The sequence below is a fragment of the Lagopus leucura genome, unplaced genomic scaffold (genome assembly GCF_019238085.1).
Source record: "Lagopus leucura isolate 7727_CA_CO unplaced genomic scaffold, USGS_WTPT01 Super-Scaffold_100002, whole genome shotgun sequence".
Classification (NCBI taxonomy): domain Eukaryota; kingdom Metazoa; phylum Chordata; class Aves; order Galliformes; family Phasianidae; genus Lagopus; species Lagopus leucura.
In genome coordinates this window covers 42,913,889-42,921,888 of record NW_024962263.1, presented here as the reverse complement: position 1 = coordinate 42,921,888, position 8,000 = coordinate 42,913,889, and the positions used below count along the sequence as shown (strand labels likewise).

At 36.6% G+C, this 8,000-nt stretch overlaps 1 protein-coding gene across 1 annotated transcript in view; it reads left to right on the top strand.

Annotated features, from left to right (window-relative positions):
- The first annotated feature begins 585 nt into the window (after positions 1-585).
- The window catches only part of LOC122178952, a 31,531-nt gene continuing 24,116 nt past the window's right edge, over positions 586-8,000 (top strand). Inside the window, exon 1 of the mRNA XM_042869520.1 lies at positions 586-756. The gene's annotated coding sequence lies outside the window, so the exon portion shown is untranslated. The remainder of the gene's footprint in view (positions 757-8,000) is intronic.

Sequence of the window (8,000 nt, the reverse complement as noted above, 5' to 3'; positions counted from 1 at the left end):
GTCAATCTAGTCTTGTAAAAATCATTTCCTGAACTCCTGCTATTCTAACTAATTTTTTTTGCTTACTAAAGGGCATATATTTAATATTTGCAAATATATTAATATCAGAATGCTGGAATAAGCCTTACAGCAAATCACTTTGACTTTCCTCACCTTGCAATGCAATAAAGACCTCCTATTTTCTGTAAAGCTTTATCACGTGCAATTTTTCAATTTAATTTTGTCTTTAAACACCACCAAGAACCACTTTCTAACAATTTCAAAGAACACAAAGGACAAAAGTGAAAAAGAAAGTAGATAGAGAAACTCTTATATAAGTAGGTTGTAACCAGTCCTAGGCATTTATTCATTAACACTTACCTGGGAGTAACCAAGAACCCTAGATGTTCTGAGTAAGAAAAACAGTCTGAAGCAGTCAGTCTTTGGAGGAAATACTTGTTTCAGCTATGTTAGTGTTTGTCCTATTGCCTCCCTAGTTTATCAGATATATTTTAACTTTCAGTAGTTCAGCTTCAGTGTTTTTCTCCTGAATGACTGCTTTATTCACCACAGGTGCAGGTAGTTCACATTCATGAGGAAGGCTGTCATGTGAATTGGACCTGGTATAAAAATTCATGCCAGGAACACAGTTTTGCCTATAGTTGGCATAAGTTGTGGAAGCTTTGGAGGAAGTGTAGCCTGAAAGGCGTTACAAGCAAAAAATGTTTGTTCTGTTTTAAGGAATTCATGAACAAGTGGCTAGTATTGCTTTTCCTGGTAAGTAGGTAGTTAATTCAGTTTTACATATAGATATATGTATTTTAATGCTGTAGTTTGTTATATTTATGTGTTGCACTTAGTTACTCTGGCCTGTCCTAGTGTATTTAGGAAATGGTTAAGGGTAATAAGACTTCATGTGCTAGGAAGCAGAAAATAGAATGGTGTGTCTTGTCTTAATATGTTATTAGTGAGAGTAAAGCGTGTAACATATGTACAGAAAATCTAATTGCTAATTATGTCTGTACTGTGGCTTATGATCCTGCTTATGTTTCAAGGGAATCTTCCTTAAAGATATGTTCCTTGAGGTATTAGTTGTACTTTGTTACTGTCCGTTAGTACTTATGTAAAATATAGTAGGGACTTCTAGTTTGCTATGAATCTAGACCATGAATTGTTTACATCTTTCCTATTTTAAGTCCTTGCTTTTAATATTTTTGATTGCATCTACTTCCAAAGTGTTTAGAGAACTTGAAAGGAGCAGAAACTGCCTATTTGAGCTGAATTCTTGGCACCTTTTTTAAGGGGTGGGGTAGGGAGATAACAATAAATGTTTTGTATTAATATTTCACTAATGTCTGTTTCTATAATAAGTTGGCTTCAAACATGAAGTTACTGGCTAATGTATGTTTCTGGAAACATCAACATCCAAGGTGGAGCTACTTAATAGGCTGGGATATTTTGCTGTTGGCTGTACTTGGTCTTAAAAGATACAGACCTCGAATAATAGCCAGTAGATAGCATCATCCTATTTAGGTAATAGGCCTAATAAGCCACCACTTCTGGGAATAGTAATGACAGTGTCCCACTTGCTTGTGATTTATGCGTGCTATATGTGTTAATATTTCAGTATTCGCTTTCACACAACTTTCAAAAAAAAAAACAAAACCAAAAACAAACAAAAACAAACAAAAAAACAACCAGAAACAATAGTATAATTCCTATTAGTCTTAAGATTGCTCTTCAGGTTTATCATGTGACTTTGATAACAACTTCAAGTTGAACTTTGTGTCTGTTGGCTAAATGCCAGATCAGTAGCTTTGAAGTGTAAATGTCCTGTTTTGTTTTCCCAAGAAGTGCAGATGAGCACTGGTAATGCAAGTCTACCTTGCCCCTGGAGTACTTCATAGCATGTCTCCCGGGAGGGTGGCCTGTAGATGAAAGCATTTAATAATCTCCAGAGTGATGCTTTGTGGGTTAACAGTATTGCTGCTGGATGGGGGAATGCTGGTTGAGTATAAAATGAGGTGATCCTTGTCCCTCTCTTTATCTATGGCAGCCTATTTTGCCTTGCTGCCTGTCTGAATCTGCTTCCCTTTTATCTATGGAATAACTGTCTTGCCTGTAATCTGCCATTTTCTCACTTGGCTATGCAGGAAGTCTGCAGTGACTTTCCTTAGGCTTTCTAACTGCTTCCATACCAGCATGACCCTAGGAGGCATCTTAATCTGGGCAGCCAAAAAGAGGATACTGGGAGATGAGAAGTGCTCTGAAGTTTCTTGATCTGATCTGTTAGAGTGAAGTTGTGGATACTCAGCAACCTGCTAATGGAAATGAGTGCTTTCTGGTCTCTGTGATGTCTTTTGGGATCCTTTTCATTCTGAAAGAAGCATATGAACACAGGGTGTAAAGGATTTCCACTGTGTAAATGAGTTGATTTATACTGTACTGTAGAAAACACATCAATAATCTGCATGAGTAAAACTCATGTTTAGGTTATATGTGTATACGAATGCATATGCACGCACAAATACTGTTTGTATATGCATACAATACGTAATTTAAGACTCCTGTTGCAGTATTCTTAGTTCTGAGAAATGACCGTCTTTCAACCTAGAGCATTTTTAAGTAATTAATGTTCACTAATTGCTAGGTTAGTAGTGTTCTATATTTCACATACTGATGTTTCATGTAATGGCATCAGACTGCACTAAGATGTTGAAAAGGCTCAAAAAAGATACATTTTCTGCAAGGCTAAATTCAAACAGTTTCATATTCCCGCAGCTCTTTTCTGTGTTTCCAAATATGATCTCATGAATTTAAATAGATCAACTACATTGATGTCTCGATCTATTTAAATTGCTTCTAAAGCTACTGATCATATGCTTTTGTCTCATCCATGCTGATGGTGCAGCTGCTTGTTCATTAGAAGCCTGACTTCTGAGGTTCTGGGATTATTCTATGCCTCTAAAGCAGCTCTGTAACTGGTAGTTCTTACCAGTAACTGGGGCTAGTTTCTTCTCAGCAAAGATGTAATCCACCCCAGAATTCTGATGGAAAAGTTCACTTACTCTTTCTTTTAAAAATCTTGTCAGAAACCGAAGGAATAAAGGTGGGACAGTTTCCATAACTCCTAATGGCATTATGCCTTGCTCTGTTATTAACAGTATTTGTATTTTAATGTAATCTCTCTTGTCTCCTTCATAAAGAAAGGTAAGTTACAACTTCGTAAAAATCCATAATAAAGACAAAGCTCCTATAAATAACATTTTATTGTATATTTGAACTGGTAATTGAGTAGTATTATTTCTCTTTTCAGTGACTGAGCAAAACTCAAAGCCGTTTCTAAAGAAAGTATAAGTCTATATGCATGATGGATGTATGTTCTACAAATGTATAGTAATTGCTCATCTTGAAGCATTAAGTAATATTTTTCCTTTCCTTTGAATGTTTGAGCAATATTTTTCAATTTCTGTAAAAGTGATCTTGTCATTTCAAAAGTACTTATTTATTTGTTTACTGGAGTATCTAATCTAGAAAGTGCTGTAACTTCCTTTTCTGCCTGTTCTACCATCTTTTTGTGCACTGAACTTTATGTATGTAGCACCATGCACTGAGGTAGAAATGGCTGATCTATGAAGGCCTCTTCTTGCTGACCAGTACCAGGTTGAATTTAAGTAACAGACTTTAACTTTTTTGAGAAAACTTGCTAGGAAATGGTTGGAGGTAACCTTCCAAACTTATCCTACCACAAAATCCTTTCTTTATTCATCCATCCTGAAAAAGGCGATGTGAGTGCTGTGTGTTCCTTCTCCCTATGTGCACTGAGGGTTTACTTCTTTGCAATGCATCCTGCAATAGTGGAAATCCAAGAAAGCAGTATAACTTTTCCTTATTATACTTGACATGTAAGTAAATACTTTAATGGTGGGAAATGGGAATAGGCTGCTCTTTACCCTTTCCTTGTCAGTGAAGTAAACGCCTTTTTTGCTCTCAGATGAAAAGAGCAGCAGTGTAGTAAGAATTTGACAGGAGCATGTTACAGGATGCACTCAGTGAGATAAGAGCAGTAGTTCTTGACTCTCTCTGTTGGACATACTACAGTAATACAAGTGGAAATGTTTTAAAGAAAATTGAAACAGAAAAGTGCAAGGGAAACTTGGAAAACTTAATGGGCATCATTTATAGTGAATAGAGAGAAAGGAGCTTTAAAGATAACTGTTTTCTTTATACTCAATAACTGTCCTTCAATTTCAGAAGGAAATTACTTTGCTGATAACAGTCAAGAATCCCAAATACTCCTTGCTCTGTTCAATTGCCCTGCCATGTGTTTTCAGGACATAAAGGTAGTGTCATGGTTGGACTTGATCTTTAAGTTCTTTTCCAACCTGAGCGATTCTATAAATTGAGTTGCTAACTGATACTTGCACAACTGTGACAGTTCACTGTTCTGTAGTGAAATTGCATGATAGTTACTATTTCTGGCTTTAATCCGAAGTGCATATTACCAATGTGGCATTATTAATTTGCTAAGGAAAGCTTATTATTGCTATACAGGGACATGTCTGTAAAAGCATGTTTCTTTGAAGAATGGGGAAAAACAACCAAAACACTCTCTTCTGGTGTTGGAGTGTTAGATACACTCTTTGTGTCTAAATGTGGTGAGCATATGAATGTGAAATGTAAGAGGAGATTTGCCAAGTGCTGATATCTTTATTTCTCTACTTCCATATGGCATTGCACTAGCTGCCTCTTGCATTATAGTTTCTACCCTTCTGCTTTTATATCACATTTGAAAGAAGGATCTGTGTTGCTCTAACAGAACATATGCATAATATGAGCTGCTTAGTGAATCAGCAGCATTTTCATGCACTAAACCTGTGCACTAATTTTACTGGGTCCTGTTGAATAGGGAGACTGGAAAGATAAGCATTTGCTTTCCAATCTAAATAGGTCTGCAGTGCAGGGTAAACTGCAATGGGAGTGACTCTGCAGAAGCTTTTGTTTACACAGCAGAAGAATCATCCAAAGTTGCAACTCAGTGGTTAGTTGTATTTGCACCAATACACAAGATTAGCTTTTATTATTCAAGCCTTTCACATCCCAAGGAGATATGTAAAAACACAGATTGTTATACATTATTGAAAAATATTCTGAGTTACTCTGCCCGGTACAGACTGATGCATTGTTCCAACTGAAGAATAGGAAATACTGTTTCAAAACCTCAATACAGAATTAAAGAATGTTTAACAGGAGTCTTTTTTTGCAAAGCAATACTTAACTGACATAAAACCTCTGTGTATATACCACAAGTGTAATGTTCTCAGAACTGCTTGAATGCTGCATAATTTTCATTTACTTCCTGATGATACAGAGCTTGTGAAACAGGCCTTATGCATAAAGTACTTGGTCAAACGGTGACTCTTACTGCCTCTTTCAGGCAATTAGAAACATACCAACCCAGCTTGAAGAAAAATAAGTTAGTAAAGTAAATCCATCACAAGTGTAACTTGCAAAATTGTTGCAGGTTTTTTTTTTTGTTGTTGTTGTTTTTTTTTTTTTTGTTTGTTTGCTTTTTCAAAAAAAAAAAAAAAATCAACTCTGGTCCCTGGGTGAGTGAAAACAAACAAGATAGGGTAGTTTTTAAATTCAGGTTGAGAGTTGATTTGTCCAGTCTGCGTTCTGCCATGTGCAATTCTAGCCTAAAAAACACTGAAAACTGAGTGCTTTGCTCTTGTTACACAAACTGCTAGTCTGATTAGTGAGGCTATTGGCAGGCATGAACTTGGTACCTGATGGCAAGTGGCCTGGATGCTTGTGCTGAGTTTGGAAATATGCATAAGTTAAATTGGGTAATGAAGGCTTAGCTGCACTCTCTCTACAGAGTTTGGTACTGAATCATTTATGATGGAGACTTCCAGGTACTGCAATAATATTTGGAGAATATTTTTTTTAAGGAGCAAATAATCGCTATTGGCTTTTCAAAGTGGATATGAGGTACTTAAGAAGAGCCATTAGTCTGAGTAAACCCTTAAGGTTGCAGGCAATAAAATCTTTAAAGTTGTGGCTGGTTATCACTACAGGCTATTATAAGTACAGGCAGGAGTGATGTGATGATGTATCTGTATTTCTGACTGATGAACTGTATTTCTGATTAAAGATTATCTCCTTAATTGATGGAAAGCAAACACCTAGAATAATATTCTGGCTTGTGAGATATTGCTGAGATGATGGAATCTGTAGGACTGCAGTGAGAAATTTTCTGTAATGGATTAATGGGACAGTATCTGGACAGCACATTATCAGAGCCACAGTTACAGGTTTTGGTGTAAAGCTGGTAATGTTGCTTTTGCATGGCTTTGAAAGAAACAAAGAAGCAGGTGGGGAGAGGGAAGAAGGTAACTACTGCATGGAGCTGGCTTGGTGATGGGGAAGATGTTTCATAGGTTCTGTAGGAGTTCTGGTGTCACATGGAAATGGTCATGGCATTGCTGGGTCTGGCTGAGCTGGTGGCAAGTGGGGCTGACCAGGTGTAGAGGAAAACTTGCTTATGGTGTTGGGAGGTGCTTCCAAATTGGCCATGGGAGATTCCCATCTGTCTTAGGAGTCTTCCTTGTGAAGGAGCAATACAGGACAGGCCTGCAAGGTCTGCTGATGAGCAACTAATTGTGTGTAACTGTATCCTCTTTTAATTATTACTTTGATCCTGGTATTTCTGATTCTTGTGCATCAGAACTGATTGAATCTTACTTTTCTAAAGAATGATTTTTGTTTGCATAAATGATATGCCTACTAAAATCAGAGTAATCTCAAGTGTGTGCTAACTGATTATCTTATGCAAATAACATTAAATTAATCTCGGGTAACAACCTAGTTTCATTCTAGGGAGTACAGAGATGCAATTTGAAATGCAGACTAAATGAATTACACCTTAATAAAGTTTTATTTCACATAGGGCATGGGGAATTACAGTTTAAACCAGATAAGAAAGTACAGGATTTCACCTTCTGTTGTACATTAAAGATCAGTACAGTATCAAAGATAATTGGTGTTTAATATCTGCTCAGATCTTAATAGAAGAAATAATGATTAAGAGACTTTTCATGGGTGTACCAATTTTGTTGAAATAGGATAGTGGTGCTATTGTGTGATTTCAGTCGTATAAAGATATTTCTACAGACTTTTTAATACAGCATGTGTAATCACTACAACTTACAAGGAAATGTGTATATTACAGGGAAGATAGTTTATCTTGCATATTTAACATCTTTACTAATTATAGTGTTTAAAGGACAGATAATAAAGCAGGCTACCCACAGTTGTTTAAAATCCAATAACCTCCGCTTCTGGGAAAAACTTTCTTTCCTTTTCAGTTAGGTAGTGGTGATCACCATGGTGAGATGCCGTGATCACTACTATATGTGTACTACATAAGAAAGCTGAAACTCTGCCCACATACAGGTATGATAATGGTGGATCATTAAATACAAATCAAGTCTTCCTTATCTTTCATCTGTTCTCTGGGAACAATTCATTCAGTGTGCTCTGACAATGTGTTGAATTGTAATGAGTCACTAAGAGGAAAAAATGTCTCCACAAGATGCGTGTTGCCTTTATGAACAGTGGGCGTATCACTCAAATGTCTTTCTATTAACCATATATATTCATTTCATAGCTTCTGTTGTGTTTTCATCCTCTATCCCTTTGTGTTCACCTTTGCAAGTCAATGAACTCTGAATTTATAACAAACTTCTTGGTAAGGAGTTGGTAGTCTTCTCTTAAATAAACTTGAAACAACCTACGTCTTTACTTGGATTACTGAGAGGTGAAGGTAGATAGCATCAAATATGCATCAGTTTCGACAGAGAGGTGTGAGTTGCCTGATTTTTCTACTTTTGTACTGGGGAGATGGAGCTAGAATTAATGTCAAGAACCTTTAGCACCTCAGTGCTTCTTGATTAACACTTAACAAGAAGGCAGCAGATGAATTTTCTCCAGCCAAAATGAATTGGGTTTAAAGCATG